At 43.2% G+C, this 16837-nt stretch overlaps 1 long non-coding RNA gene across 2 annotated transcripts in view; it reads right to left on the bottom strand.

The window, feature by feature from the left end:
* The window catches only part of LOC126998979 (uncharacterized), a 62550-nt gene that overhangs the window by 9808 nt on the left and 35905 nt on the right, over positions 1-16837 (bottom strand). The window lies entirely within an intron of this gene.

Below are 16837 nucleotides of genomic sequence, written 5' to 3'. Positions count from 1 at the left end.
GCGCCATTTGTATGATCTTGATCTTGATGTCACAGCTGGCTTACGATTGTATGACTAAGGAGCAGTACAAGCTACATAAAAGAATCATATTGGAAAAAAACATTCATGTGTTCATTATTAATTATTAATATTAGTGAGAATAATGGGGTAAATATGATATCAGAAACTGTACATCATGAGTCTTGTACGAGGAGTTATTTCACGCCCGGCCGCCATTTGCATGGTTTACAAACCAAACAACCACACCCACACAACAAACAACTGCATGCCACGTGTCACCAGAACCACGTGAATTGTGTCTTGCCTAGTTGTCTGTCATAACCTACGAGTGACTGTGAGAACAATATGCTTATTATGATCTCAGAAGCTGTGCATCATCAGTATGTTTACGGGGATGCATTTCTCACAACACCAGCCTGGCCGCCATTTTCATTGCTTTACTCAAGGACACTTGTCAGCAGTAAAGATTACACCAAAAATATATAAATTTCGGGAAACTGTACATTGTCAATGTTCTTTAACCCGTACATATTTCTGAGCATTTTAAGAACTTTTTTTTTCAAAATTATTGTCTTAAAGTTTGGGGTGTGCGTTATACGCCGCAAAATACGGTATTTATTTTTCGACAGAAACCTACCTCTTGTTTGATTTACATTGTTTTTGATTTACGCGACCTCTTCAAGGACGCAATACTCGCGTAAATCGAGTTACCTGTATATATGTAATATATATATATATATATATATATATATATATATATATATATATATATATATATATATATATATATATATATATAAGGGGAGGCGGTGGCTGAGTCATCCGAGTAACGGCCTCGTGTTCAGGAGGACGCGAGTTCAATCCCCGTCCGGTGCCACCAAGCTGGGATTTTTCAGCCGCCGCCGAGTGGCTTAAAACTACCCACATGCTGTCATGAAGACCACCTATCAACCCGGACTCTATATTCTAGGATCAAAGATTAGATCTGGGAGTGCAGCATGAGCCAATTCAAGATGGCGCCACTAAAACACTCGCCTGCCAGAGAACGGGCTGGGCACCATCAGGACCCACGGAAAAAGCCTTGGACCGACCATCAGGATCCACGGGAAGCCTACCGCTTAATAGGCCACGATGTAAAATATATATATATATATATATATATATATATATATATATATATATATATATATATATATATATATATATATATATATATATATATATATATATATATACAGGTAACTTGATTTACGCGAGTTTGGTTTAAGCGTTTTTAAAATAACGCGGGGTCTGAAATCCAAATAAATGTTTGATTTACACTTGAACAACAATACAGTACCCACGCTGCCACGCTACTCAACAATAGGGGTGGGCAGGTACCGGTACCAGTACCGGTACTAACAGTACTAGCTATACGGTACGGTACTGGTACCAGACTGCTCAGTACTGGTACCAATACTAGCCAGTCGGTCATGGTGTCCCTCATTTCTTCCTCACACGAGTGAGACTGAGACTGAATGCCTGAATGGATATCTCGGTGATATGGATATTCTCTCTCTCTCTCTCCACTGAATGAAGTGAATATTTATTTTTCGATAGAAACTTACCTCTTGTTTGATTTACATTGTTTTTGATTTACGCGACCTTTTCAAGGACACAATACTCATGTAAATCGAGAGGTACCTGTATATATATATATATATATATATATATATATATAGATATATATATATATATATATATATATATATATATATATATACACACACACACACACAGTCATCCCTTAAATAGTACGGTTTCCAATAGTACGGTTTTGGTTTTATACGGATTGTCATGGAAGAATTTTTTTATGATTTTTAAATTTCCCGCTCGTGGCACCAAGTAGCCATGGTGTGAGTGGCAACACTGTTCTACCATGATACCTGCTGAAAGCACTCCAAAGCGTTCAAGAAAGGTGTTCACCTTGCAGAAGAATTCAGATTTAGGAGAAGTTACGTTTTGGGATGAGTTACTTTGCGGTAGGGAGAGCATATCATGTGAATGAGAGGAGTGTTTGCCGTATCTATCATAGTGTAAAAAAAATTATTGCCGCAGTAACTGCCAATGCTCCAAAAGTGCTGCAAGAGTGGAAATACAGGTCGTCCTTTTACTAAGCCTCATCGTTGCTATGGTAACGGCGTCTCACTCGCAGCAAAATGGGGTACGTTGATCTTCCTGATGCAATGGAAGCACTTATGTGTTTGTTTGGGCCGCCATATTTGCTGATGACGTCATCACAGCACAGAGGCGTTCCACCTCTCAAAGCCGGGAGCGGAGCGGACGTGCCGAGTTGGCAACTCGTGCTGCCACGTCATACGTTTGAGACGTAACGAAAGTACCAATTCCCTCTCTCAAATGCAGCCCAGGAGTGTTTCTAGGGGGGGGAGGCACTAATTTTATACGGATTTTCGAGTAGTACAGGGGTCCTGGGTCGCTAACCCCCGTACTATTCAAGGGATGACTTTATATATATATATATATATATATATATATATATATATATATATATATATATATATATATATATATATACAGTACCCTCTCGAGTTTCGCACTTGCTTCATTCCGAAGGTATAGCGCTAAACTTGAGGATCGCGAAACTTGAGGTATTGAAATACATGAAAAAGCGCTTATTGGTTTCGGCCCGAGGAAAAAAAATTATTTTTTTTCGACTTGACTCCCTTGTTATCACAAATTTTTTTCAACTTTACTCTCTTGTTATATCAAAACACGTACCTTGGTAATAGGCAGAAAATGGGAAGTGAGAAGAGGTCGTTCTGAAGCCGCAGTTGAAGGCGGCTGCCTTACAATTGGCTGGCAGTTCTGAATACACGCTTGTGATCCACGTGGTGTCGTTTGCTAATGTAAGGGTGGTTGCTCGCGGTCACCCGTGGTACAGTTGGACAAACCTATAGCTTCTGGTAGTTTTCTGTGTGTTATGGTATAATCTGCTAACACTTTCTGTTATACTATATCATCAAATCACTAACATCATGATTGACTTGTCAATGGCTATTGAATGTAAACTGCCGCCGCAATCGAAAAATAGCTCGCAGAGAGGTTCAACTTGCTTACTGCTTGCATATTTCCCTCACCGCTCACAAATACCACGCGGACAAAAAAGAACAAATCCAGGCAAATTAACACTTTTAATGCTGTGTATTCCCACAGCGTGCATGCGTGGTGGACAGCAGAATGACTAATTTCATCAGGGAGATATTTCTCGCAACACTGGCCAGTGTAGTGGACCTTCTTCTTCTTCTTTTGACCTGTAATGCTTTGTGTCGCTTCTTAGGTCCTCCTTCTCCACACATTTATACTTCACAACATGCACTGAGGGCCGCTTTCACAGTTTTGTTTGTATTGATTGTTACCAATGGCGGCGATCACTGCTCTAGTATTTCCATGTGAAACTGGCCGATGGGTAGTGATGCGATGTGATGGTGTCGGAGGTATTGCCTTTACAACGGGGAGGCGGTGGCTGAGTCGTCAGAGTAACGGCTCCGTGTTCAGGACGACGCGAGTTCAATCCCCGCCCGGTGCCTCCAAGCTGGGATTTTTCAGCCGCCGCCGAGTGGCTTAAAACTACCCACATGCTGTCCAGAAGACCACCTATCAACCCGGACTCTAGATTCTAGGATCAAAGATGAGCTCTGGGAGGGCAGCATGAGCCAATGCAGGATGGCGCCACTATAAACACTCGCCTGCGCCAGAATGGGCTGGGCCGACCATCAGGACCCACCGGAAAGAAGCCTTGGACTGACAAGATCCACCGGGAAGAAGTCTACCGGCGCAATAGGCCGCAATGTCAAAAAAAAAAAAAAAAACGGCACCTCGTGGCGGCTGCGGGGTTAGCCTTGCCCCACACCTTACCACACTCTCTCAACACCTGTCACTTTCTCTGCAGCTACCACTACCCCATAGGCCAATTTCACGTGGAAAATTATAGCGTCTATCACCGCCATTGGTAACGGTCAAAACAAACAGTGACTGTGAAAGCGGCCCTTATTTACTTCACAGTGTGCACTTATACACTTCACCCTGAACTTAGGTGTTTTTCTGTTCTTTTCTTTCCCTGATTTTGGTTTTCTATGCCCTTTTGCTATTTTCCACTGTTACTTTTCACCGTCGCTACCATGCATTACAGGTCAAAAGAAGAAGAAGAGGAAAACATTACTGGGAGATCTACAATTTTCATAGATTCAAGAAAAAAGTTTTTTGGGCTGTGGTTCCCCAGCACGGGGTGTTCTCTTATCTTGTTAATCAAGTAGTTTGCAAAGCAGCTCTGCCAGTCCATTTTACGAGTATCTTGGTGGGCCATCTTCCACTGCTCCTCACTCCTCAGCCACTGCCGTCGTCTGTTTATTTACATGCAGCCGTTCGGTACCCACGTACCCACGCTCGTACTCACAACATTTTCCATTCATACGGACAACCAACAACTCGCTCCTGGTTGGGCATACGGGCAACCGCAGTTGCCCATAGCCCCAATGGTTGGACACCGCCTTTTACAGCAGCACGCATGACGCCGATGGTAGGTAGACGCGACCCGTACATGTCGAAGGAACATGAAACTCGTGGCGGTAATGCGCGAAAGTCGTGATGGTAAGAATTTAGGACTAAGCGCTAAACTCGAGGATCGCGAAACTCGAGAGGGTACTGTATGTATGTGTATATATATATATATATATATATATATATATATATATATATATAGATAGATAGATAGATAGATAGATAGATAGATAGATATAGATATATATATAGATATATAGATAGATAGATAGATAGATAGAGAGAGAAAGAGTGAGAGAGAGAGTAAAACCTCACCATTTGCACACATATGGGCAGTCTGAAGGTGCGGAAATGGCGAATGCGCAAATGGCGAACTAATAGCCTATGGGGAAAAAATAAATATGGGCGGTCACGGCCCAAGAACCCCCTACCAGAAAAAAAAAAAAAAAAGGCATGATGGTGGTGCAAAGGTGAGGCAGAAAATATTGAATAATCGCAGTCACCACGAGTTCCGGAGAGGCGATCGGACAATGGCGGGAAACGACACGTTGTGTACGTTGGTAGTGTTCTTCACTGGCGGCAGAGAGCACGCGGGCGGTAGACAGCTGTAGCTCGCCAGCTGGTTTCAAGGTCGGTAGTGGTGATGAAGGTGGTGTTGAAGGTGATGGTGGTGGTGAGGAAAGAGGTGGTGGTGGTGGTGATGATGAAGGTGAGGTGGTGGTGGTGATGATGAAGGTGAGGTGGTGATGGAAGAAGTGGTGGTGATGAATGTGGGGTAGTGATGAAAGTTGTGGTGGTGATGAAAGAAGTGCTGGTGATGAATATGGGGTAGTGATGAAAGTTGTGGTGATGATGAATGTGGGGTAGTGATGAAAGTTGTGGTGGTGATGAAAGAAGTGCTGGTGATGAATATGGGGTAGTGATGAAAGTTGTGGTGATGATGAATGTGGGGTAGTGATGAAAGTTGTGGTGATGATGAATGTGGGGTAGTGATGAAAGTTGTGGTGATGATGAATGTGGGGTAGTGATGAAAGTTGTGGTGATGATGAATGTGGGGTAGTGATGAAAGTTGTGGTGATGATGAATGTGGGGTAGTGATGAAAGTTGTGGTGATGATGAATGTGGGGTAGTGATGAAAGTTGTGGTGATGATGAATGTGGGGTAGTGATGAAAGTTGTGGTGGTGATGAAAGAAGTGGTGGTGATGAAAGTTGTGGTGGTGATGAAAGAAGTGGTGGTGATGAAAGTTGTGGTGGTGATGGAAGAAGTGGTAGTGATGAATGTGGGGTAGTGATGAAAGTTGTGGTGATGAAAGAAGTGGTGGTGATAAATGTGGGGTAGTAATGAAAGTTGTGGTGATGAAAGAAGTGGTGGTGATGAATGTGGGGTACTAATGAAAGTTGTGGTGATGAAAGAAGTGGTGGTGATGATAGCAGTAGTGGTGATGAAAGTGGTGGTGGTGGTAGTGAAAGTGGAGAGGGTGATGACTTCATCACCTTCGTCACCACCTTCACTTTCGTCACCACTACCGCTATCACCACCACCACCGCCACCTTCATCACTGCCACCATCTTCATCATCACTACCACTATCACCACCACCATCACCTTCATCACTGCCACCATCTTCTTCAACACCACCACGTTCATCATCACCACCACCACCTTCACTACCACAACCTTGATCACCACCATCATCACCTTTATCACCTCCACCACATTCATGACCCCCACCACCTTTATCACCACCACCACCTTCATCTCCACTACCACCACCTTTATCACCACCATCACCTTTGTCACCACCCGCGATAGGCGAAAATCCGCGAAGTAGCGACCTTATATTTGTTTTATTATTTATATATATTTTAAGGCTCTATAAACCCTCCCCACACTCCTATTGACCTTTCCCACACTCTTATAAACACTTCCTACAACGTTTTGTTGTTACGACGCGGTCCCAATAAGTGATACTATCATTCTTGTTTCGACTTTCGAGATTTGCTTCGTAAATACGAACTTCGCGCAGGAATTAGTTTGGCGGGGCGGAAGAATACTCAGAGAAAGGACAATATGAGCGTAGCTCACTTCTTTTATACCGCAATTAGGTAAATACGGAAGGGGAAAGGGAGGAGAAGGACAGTGAGCCATGAAAAAAAATACCAATAGAGGATGTAAGAAGGGAGACCAAGGAAAAGTAATGGAGGAAACAGGGAGAGATAAAGAGGATGAAAACAAGAAGGGTGTGGGGAGGGACAATGGGGAGAGTCATGTCAGGTCCTGAGGGAGAGTCAGGTGAGGTCCTGAGGAAGTCAGGTAAGGGCTTCAGTCAGGACATGACCTGACTCTCACTTCCGCCACTCACTCCCTCCCCACACCCTTTCCATTTCACCTTCTGTGTGTGTGTGTGTGTGTGTGTGTGTGTGTGTGTGTGTGTGTGTGCCTAGTTGTAAACACGCACACACACACACAGAAGGGGAAATGAGAAGGGAGTGGGGAGGGAGTGGCAGAAGGGAGTCAGGTCAGGACCTGACCTGACCCACTTCTGCCCCTCCTGCCACACACCCTTCCCATTTCCCCTTCTGTGTGTGTGTGTGTGTGTGTGTGTGTGTGTGTGTTTTCATATAATCTAATGGGGAAGGAGAAAGGGAGGAAGAGTGATAGAGTGAGAGATAAGACTAAAGATAAGAGGGTGTGAGAAAGGAGGAAACAAGGGAAATGAGTGGAGGAAATGGGACGGGAAAAGAAGAGAGGTAGGGAGGGTCAGGTGAGGAAAGAGGGGGAGAGAAAGGGTGTGAGTGGGAGGGAAAGAGATTAAAAGAGAGAGGTAGGGAGGGTCAGGTGAGGAAAGAGGGGGAGAGAAAGGGTGTGAGTGGGAGGGAAAGAGATTAAGAGAGAGGTAGGGAGGGTCAGGTAAAGGTGAGGAAAGAGGGGGAGAGAAAGGGTGTGAGTGGGAGGGAAAGAGATTAAAAGAGAGAGGTAGGGAGGGTCAGGTAAAGGTGAGAAAAGAGGGGGAGAAAAAGGGTGTGAGGGAAAGAGATTAAAAGAGAGAGGTAGGGAGGGTCAGGTAAAGGTGAGGAAAGAGGGGGAGAGAAAGGGTGTGAATGGGAGGGAAAGAGATTAAAAGAGAGGTAGGGATGGTCAGGTAAAGGTGAGGAAAGCGGGGGCGCGAAAAGGTGTGAGTGGGAGGGAAAGAGATTAAAGAGAGGTAGGGAGGGTCAGGTAAAGGTGAGGAAAGAGGGGTAGAGAAAGGGTGTGAGTGGGGGGGAAAGAGATTAAAAGAGAGAGGTAGGGAGGGTCAGGTAAAGGTGAGGAAAGAGGGGGAGAGAAAGGGTGTGAGTGGGAGGGAAAGAGATTAAAAGATAGAGGAAGGGAGGGTCAGGTAAAGGTGAGGAAAGAGGGGGAGAGAAAGGGTGTGAGTGGGAGGGAAAGAGATTAAAAGGTAAATCTTAAGAATCACCACTCCACTCCCTCCACCACCCCAGCCCCACCAATCCCCCAAGACAAGCCTGGGGAACTGTGGGGAACCGGGGTTTTGGGGGGGGGGGGGAGTCCATATCACTGAAAAATGGCCTTCCAAAAACTTCCCTAGAAAAATCCCTAAATCAGGAAAAATTCCCTAGTCTCGAAAGTAGGGAAAATCCCTACCGTATACTCACATGCGTGAGCTAATCGCTAACCAAGCATACCATCGCTAACAACCCCAAAACAGCCCTGAGCCATGACTCAAGGTCATCCGGGACTCGGGCTGAACAGGCCCGGGCTATACCCGGCCCTCAGCACGGCAGTCGTTGGGCTACGTGTTCTAAAAAAAAAAAAATAACCACGTGTGGTGGACCTGGTCTCACATGCGTGGGCTAGTCGCTAACCAAGCGTACCATCGCTAACCAAGCGTACCATCGCTAACCAAGCGTACCATCGCTAACCAAGCATACCAACGCTAACCAAGCGTACCGTTGCTAACCAAGCGTACCGTCGCTAACCAAACGTTTGTAGAAAAAAAATATATGAAGACCTAGTGATGCTTCATATGGTAGGTAATGAATGCGAGCTATTTTGCGGCGGCGGCGTTAGCTCGATTAATCCCTTTAGGGATCTGTGGTTTTGGTGGTCGTTAGCTCGATTAATCCCTGTAGGGAACAGTGGTTTTGGTGGTGGACGGCCAAATCACTGAAAAATGGGCTTTCAAAATGTCCCTACAAAAATCCCCAAAATCGGGAAAAATCCCTAGTCTCTAAAGAAAGGAAATTCCCTAACGTATACTCTTGTAATCTATTCCTATATAACGTAGTAGCCGCTGCAGCGGGTCTGTTGACGAGTGTAGGGCGTGTAATTGGATGGTCAGCGTAGTTGAGCCCCCACCCCACCACCCCAATCGTAGTCGAGCAACTCTTGGGAAATGTCATGTTTCATAATTACATATGGTACAATACTGACGGTTAACCCGTCCACTTCTTGTAAGTTGATGCTAGATAATTTTTACCGAGTAGTTTAAGGTACAAAATAAAACAGATTTGTGACAGCTGTCATCCAGATCGAACTGACGCTCCTGCTGTTAACTGACGCGGGAGTGACCTACCGACTGCTATGTATGACCCTGGCCTCCATTTTACTCAAATTCCACTATAAGTATGTATCGCGCATTGAACAATATCCGTTTGTTTTCTGACACGTGCTTGTCACACCATATGTTACACTTGACACGCCCGTGTCTTTGTTGGACCCGGTACTGGGATAGTAATCGGTCCTTTTGTCAACCTACATGCACACCAATAAAGAGGTTAAATACTCAGTTAACACTTACCGAAAGGTAAAGTAGACGGATATTTTGAGGGAGTGAGTGTCGGGCCTTCCATCCATTATGGCGGCTTGAAAACAACTGACTTCAGGAACCCACCGTTAGGTGCTGCCGCTGATACCCTCGTGTAGTAACATTTTACGAATGTATTAGAAAATACAAATAGCTGCGGCATTAGTTGCTTTAAAATAGAGAAAAAATAACGTAAAACTCTTAAAGGACCGTTTTTTGTCCGAAATCGTTATAATCCATGCGCATTTTGGATATTACTGACTTAGGAACTAGTTTGTAGGGTGCACTGCAAGGCAGGTATGAGGCTCAGTCTGTATAAAGAGGCGCTCGTGAAACAATAACAATGGACTTAGAAAATCCAAGCCACCTAACTCTATAATTAAAGAGGCTTGCCCCCATGGCCCCTCCTCAAGGTAAAACGTATATGAAAATGCATTATAATGCTAATTCTTTCACGTGCTAAATTACTACGAATATTGGTTTGGAGTGGTTATTCTTAAGTTTTGCCAAAGAGATTAAAAGAGAAAAACTGGGAGGGAGGTGAAAGGAAAAGAAGAAAGAAATGAAAACGAAGGAGAAAAATACGGGGACAGATTTACATAGATTTACATAGAAAATCAGACCATACAGACCCCATGGTCCAGACTTGGTGGTCTCTCCTTAAACCTAAGTGATTTTACATTAATCAGAAGACTCCAAAACGTTGCACTTCTACTCTAGTTGATATTAAGTTGAAGGAAGTGACGGTCGAGCTTATTTTTGAAGGAGTCAATCGTGTTACACTGGACCACTGATGGTGGGAGCTTATTCCATTCTCGCACTACAACGTTGGTGAAGAAAAATTTGGTGCAGTCTGAATTTACTTGTCTACATCTGAGTTTTACGCCATTGTTCCTCGTGCGCAAAGTGTCATCGATCATAAACAATGTTGATCTGTCTACATTCGTGAAACCATTAAGTATTTTAAAACATTCGATCAATTTTCCTCGGAGGCGACGTTTCTCAAGAGAGAACATGTTAAGGGTAGAAAGCCTTTCTTCGTAGGATTTGTTGCGCAAGGAAGGGATAATTTTTCGTTGTCTGACGCTGAACACCTTCTAATTTAGCAATATCCTTTGCATGGTGGGGAGACCAAAACTGTACCGCATATTCCAAGTGGGGTCTGACTAAACTGTTGTAGAGCGAGTATTACATCTTTATTCTTAAATAAATAGTTTCTTTTAATGAAGCCCAACATTCTGTTCGCTTTATTTGCTGCATCGATGCATTGCTGTGAGAATTTGAGGTTTGACGCTATTTTGACCCCCAAGTCCTTGACGCATTGAACGCTTTTGAGTTTAACGCCGCATTTCGTAATCAAACTTCTTATTCCTCGTTCCAACTTGAAGGACCTGGCACTTGTCTACGTTAAAGGGCATCTCCCATCTATCCGACCAAGCTGAAATTTTGTGTAAATCCTCTTGGAGGCTTTGCCTGTCTTCGTCAGTGAGAACCGAGTTACCAATCTTTGTGTCGTCTGCAAATTTACTAATGCGGTTATTGAGTCCAACATCCACGTCGTTGATGTAAATAATGAAGAGCACTGGGCCAAGAACCGAGCCCTGAGGGACGCCACTAGTGACCGGCGCCCACTCTGAGTTAAATCCGTCAATCACTACTCTTTGTTGTCTGTTGCTCAACCAATTCGCGATCCATTGGTTTACCTGACTGTCAATACCTATTTGCTTTAATTTGTAAAGTAATTTATGATGCGGGACTTTATCAAACGCTTTCTGGAAATCAAGATAGACTACGTCCAGTGATTTGGTTACATCATAAACAGTGAAGAGGTCTTTATAAAAGGTTAATAGATTTGATAGGCAGGATCTTTTGTTTCGGAAGCCATGTTGTGAGTCCCCAATTAATGAGTGGCTTTCAAGGTAACTCACAATTTTGTCTCTAATTATGCCCTCAAGTAGCTTACCTACAACCGAAGTTAGACTAATGGGCCTGTAATTACCTGGTACTTTTTTGTCTCCTTTCTTAAAAATCGGTGTCACGTTAGCCTTTTTCCAATCTGAAGGGACAATGCCTTGTCGCAAGGACATATTGAATACGGTTGTGAGGGAGGAGAGTATTTAGATCTTTGTTTCTTTCAGCAGAGTTGGATATACTTTATCAGGTCCAGGACTTTTATTTGTTTTAAGTGATTTGAGGGCTTTAAGGACTTCATCGGGTTTTATTTCAAAGTTAGACAATGCATGCTCGGGATTTACATTAGTACTGGTGTTGGTGGTGGTGGTGGGAGGACTGTTATTATTAAACACCGAGGAAAAGTAATTATTTAATAGGTTTGCAACGTGTTGGCTGTCAGTCACTAGTGCACCGTCGCTGTTTGTTAAAGGTCCAATTCCACTTCTGATCGCCTTTCTGTTGTTTATGTAACTGAAGAAGGATTTCGGATTATTTTTACAGTTGGCTGCAATATTTTCTTCATATCTACGCTTTGCCTGATGCACTAATCTTTTTACTCGTCACCTTGCATCATTGTAAAGTCTAATGTTTTCGGGCGTGCTTTGGTCTTTCTTTAACCTGTAAGACAATTTTCTCTCCTTGACTGAGTGTTTAATGTCGCTATTAAACCAAGGTGGACTTTTATTAGTGTTAATTCGCTTCTCGCACAAGGGGACAAATGTGTCCTGCTGAGTGAGTAAGTGATTTTTAAAGTTTAGCCAGGCGTCCTTTGCATTGCCGTCATCTGATAGTTGCATATCTATTAGTTTTCGTCGGATTTCTACGAAGTTGGCTCTTTTGAAATTGGGCACCTTAACTTTATTTTCAGTCACCGATGTTTGAGCTCTAATGTCAACGCGCACTAGTTTATGATCGCAGGAACCGAGGTGTTCTCCTACCGTGACATTACTGACTAGGTTATCTTGGGTCGCTATAACAAGGTCAAGTATGTTATTTTGTCGAGTTGGTTCAGAAACCATTCGGCTTAGATAATTTTCCTCTAGAAATTCGATCATTCTATGGGACTCACCTTCTGTACCCGACAGTGTCGCCCAGTCGATATGGGGGAGGTTAAAGTCTCCTAGTATCAGTGAGTCGCTGTTATTAAGTGACTGCCTTAAGACGCTGTACATTTCAAGATCGCCATCAAGTGATTGCCCCGGAGGCCTGTAAGTGAGAAGAAAGAAAGGAAGTGGGGGAGGAGTGAACCAGGGAAAAGACTAACGGCGCAATAGGCCGCAACGGAAAAAAAAAAATAGGTGGGTGACGTAGCTGCTTATTTAGGTGTGTTCCTAATTACGTTGATTTATATCGTTTTAATTTTTTAAGCTAGAAAATGCTTATGTTACTGCAAAATCCCGTGATATAGCAAAAAATCCGCGATACGATACAGTTTAAAAATTCGCGATACAGCGAGACCACGATAAGTGAACAGTGATATGGCGAGGGATTACTGTATGTATATATATATATATATATATATATATATATATATATATATATATATATATATATATATATATATATATATATATATATATATATCATACTTTGTTAGCATGATAAATTTTTTTGAAAATGCAAATTAGAGTGGGCTGTACAAAGCCAAGAGTACACAGGATAAGTGGGAGGAGTTTTTAAAGCTATACAAGGAAGCCGAAAATAGATATGTCCCCAAGGAAAACAAAAGGGATGTTGATAAAAAGGAGTGGTTTAATAAAAGATGCAAGGCAGTTAGAAAGAGAAAGGAAGAAGCTTGGAAGGAATGGAGGAGACGAAGAAGAATCAACTCGTGGAGCGATTTCAAACAAGCAAAGAATGAACATACAGTGGTACCTTGTGATTCAAACTTAATTGGTTCATTTGAGGTGTTCGAATTGAAAATGTATGAATTAGGAAGCAATTTATCCCACTGAAATTAAAGTAGAAAAAATTAATCCGTTCCAGGCCCCAAAATCCTCATATTTTTTTTAACATTTTTATAAGAATATAGGGAAACTGCAAGAGGCCGGGTGGCCTACACAGGGCAGCTCCAGAATCCCCCCCACTACTCACGGTGGGTGAGGTGTAGTTACAGGGGTTACAGGTAGAGACTTGATCCTCGTTATACCGGCGGTACTAGGCACGCATCCAGTACCCCGTCACCTTACTGCACCCACACCTCACTGCCACCTGTCGTCCTCGTCCATGTAGCTATCCAGTCTACTCTTAAAACAAGCTATCGTCCCTGCACTAACTATGTGATTGCTGAGTCTATTCCATTCCCCCACCACCCTATTACTAAACCAGTGCTTGCCTATATCTCTCCTAAATATATACTTTTCTAATTTAAATCCATTACTGCGAGTTCTATCCTGCTGGCTAATTCTCAGTACTTTACTTATATCACCTTTGTTGTAACCCTTGACCCATTTGAATACTTCTATCAGAAATGTTGTGACTTGTGGCCAGATCACTCAAATAAATACATTTAAAACACTTAATATTTGCTGGGACCTACCAGAATTGGTCTGTCTTACGGCACTGCTATGAGATGTAAACAAACATGGCAGAGACATCAACATTCAGAGGGGTAACAGGTATAAATAAAGTTCATGCATCATATTTCTTTATCATCGTTCTTCATCATAAGTCTAGTTGTTGTAATATTCTAGTATATTTTTAAAATTTATGGAAGTGTGAAATTTCAAACTTGAATGTGCTTCAGTGTTTGTTGAACTCGTATGTAAAGTAAGAATGTTAAAAGATAAGTGCAAAATGGAAAAACAGGCACTTGTAAATATAGAATAATAAGCAATCTTTTCAATATCTCTTCAGTATTATCCATAAATTGTTTGTGTTTATCAATCAAACAAAGTTAAACAGTTTTATGAAGATCTGTCTTACCTCAATGATCCCTGTCTACTATGGAAACATAGCGTGTCTTGCGCGTGTTGTCAGGTTTGATGTTTGAGGTACAGGTGAAATGCCAGAATTTTTCTCTTTTCTACACTCACACACGACCTCTGCGTGAAACGAAACACACGAGAAATTAATCCAGACAAGGAAAGGTTTGCCGGCGTCGGGGATCGAACCCGCGACCAGCGTAACGTAAGAGCCACTCCTTTACCAGTCGGCCAAAGAGGTACCCCCCTGGCTAAGTGGGTTATGGGAGGCTCGCCCATCAAGCAAGTCGTGTCACTACACAGCTCCCCATTCCTATTTAGATTTATTTCTGTGTGTTGAGTTCCCGTTTTCCATGAACTTCGGAGAGCATGGGCCATCACTCTACCTGTTACCCTATCGGGGTGACACAACAGAACCACAGGAGAGGATGCCCACCGCTTTTGCCACCAGTGAAATGCCTGAATTTACTCTTTTCTCCACTCCCACACGACCACTGCGTGTAACGAAACACACAAAATTAATCCAGACAAGGAAAGGTTTGCCGGCGCCAGGGATCGAACCCGTGACCAGTGTAACGGGAGAGCCACTCCTTTACCAGTCGGCCAAAGAGGTACCCCCCTGGCTAAGTAGGTTATGGGAGGCTCGCCCATCAGGCTAGTCGTGTCACTACACAGGCATTAAGTCACTTAATTTTCTTCCTGACCGGTGTCATTTTACATGAAGTAGTGTTACGTACTACTGTTATACACATTGTTATCCCGCACAATTGGGCAATTTTTTTTCAAGGGAGTGTGCAGGAAAAAACGACAGTCGTGGGTTGGCGGTTTTTGAGGCTGGAGTCCACGGTATCACATTCACCGACCTGGCTACACCGGTGGCTTCATCTGCAGCACTGCTATGCTATGAATTGGGAATTGTTCTAATTGAAAGGTGTTCGAATCACAAGGAACCACTGTACAAAGATTAGAAGAAAAGAAAAATGGAAATATGAAAAAGATATAATTGACAAGTGCAAAGACCAACCCAAACTATTTTATAGACGTGTGAACGGCAAATTAAAGAATAGAGTAACAATCGATAAACTGATAATGCATGAAACTACGTATGAGGACCCAGCAGAGATGGCAGAGATGATGAATAACAGCTTCCATAGAGTTTTCACAAAAGAAGACGAATTTGTACAACCCCCGGGCCAGGAAAGAGGAAGGGTTATGCAGGAGATACAATTGACGGTGCAGGAGGTCAAGGAAAATTTGAACAAGCTGGATGTAAGAAAGGTGACTGGGTCGGATGGAGTATCAGGGTGGATCTTGAAAGAATGTAGTGAGCAACTTGCAGAGAAACTGCACTCCATAATGAGTGCCTCCCTGAGTGAAGGAAAGGTACCACAAGAGTGGAAGAGAGCAAACATAGTACCAATTTTTAAGGGAGGCAAGAGAGAGAGGACTCATTAAATTACAGACTGGTATCACTCACTAGTGTGGTTACAAAGATATGCGAAGGGCTGGTTAAAAACAGGTGGTCGGATTTCTCTGAGAGTGAGAAAATTATCTTGGATTGCCAGTTTGGATTCAGGAGAGAGATCTTGCGTTACCAACTTGTTGTGTTACTACTCAAGAGTGACAGATTTAATACAAGAGGCTGGGCGGATGGAGTGTACCTGGATTTGAAAAAGGCATTCAACAAAGTACCGCAAAGAAGACTAATTTGGAAAATTAAAAATAGGGGTGGAGTGGGTGATGGACTGATTAAGTGGGTGGAGGACTTCCTAACTAACAGAGAAATGAGGACGATAATCAGGGACAGGGTTTCCAACTGGTGCCCCGTGACGAGTGGAGTCCCACAGGGTTCGGTGTTGGCACCAATAATGTTTGCTGTTTATATAAATGATATGGTGGACAGAGTGTCCAGCTATGTGAGTTTGTTTGCAGATGATGCAAAGGTATTGAGACGAGTGGATAATGTGAAGGACTGAGACATTGCAAAGGGACCTGGATATAATACAGGAGTGGAAAGGTACATGGCAGATGGAGTTCAACCTTGGGAAGTGTAAAAAATGGAGTTTGGTAGGAGTGGTAGAAGATGTGAATATGATTGTAAGATGGGAAGTGAGGTAATTTGCAGAGGAGTGGAAGAAAAAGATTTGGGAGTGACTGTCTCAGATAACATGTCACCGGACAAACACATCAACAGGATAACGAGACAAACTCTGAATTTGCTGAGGAATGTAAGGACGGCATTTGTGTAATTGGATGAGGAGATGATGAAGAATATAACAGTTGCAATGATAAGGCCGAGGTTGGAGTATGCAGCAGTGGTCTGGTCTCACAAAAAAATGAACATAAGGAAGCTGGAAAGAGTGCAGAGAGTGGTAACTAAGATGGTACCGGAACTTAGAGACTCAATAGCATGGGGCTCACAACCCAAGAGAGAAGAAGAGAAAGTGAAGACCTGATAGCAGTGTACAGGGTCGCAAGCGGAGTGGAGCATTTGGACAGAGGGGACCTGTGTGTGTGGAACGAGAGAGAAACAAGAGGACATGGAAAGAAGTTGAGGGCGACCATATGTAGGAGAGATGTAAAAAAGCTTAGCTT

The sequence above is a fragment of the Eriocheir sinensis genome, chromosome 2, assembly GCF_024679095.1.
Source record: "Eriocheir sinensis breed Jianghai 21 chromosome 2, ASM2467909v1, whole genome shotgun sequence".
In the NCBI taxonomy this organism is placed as follows: domain Eukaryota; kingdom Metazoa; phylum Arthropoda; class Malacostraca; order Decapoda; family Varunidae; genus Eriocheir; species Eriocheir sinensis.
Note: the sequence above shows the minus strand (reverse complement) of the source record. Positions and strands in the feature narration are given on the sequence as shown.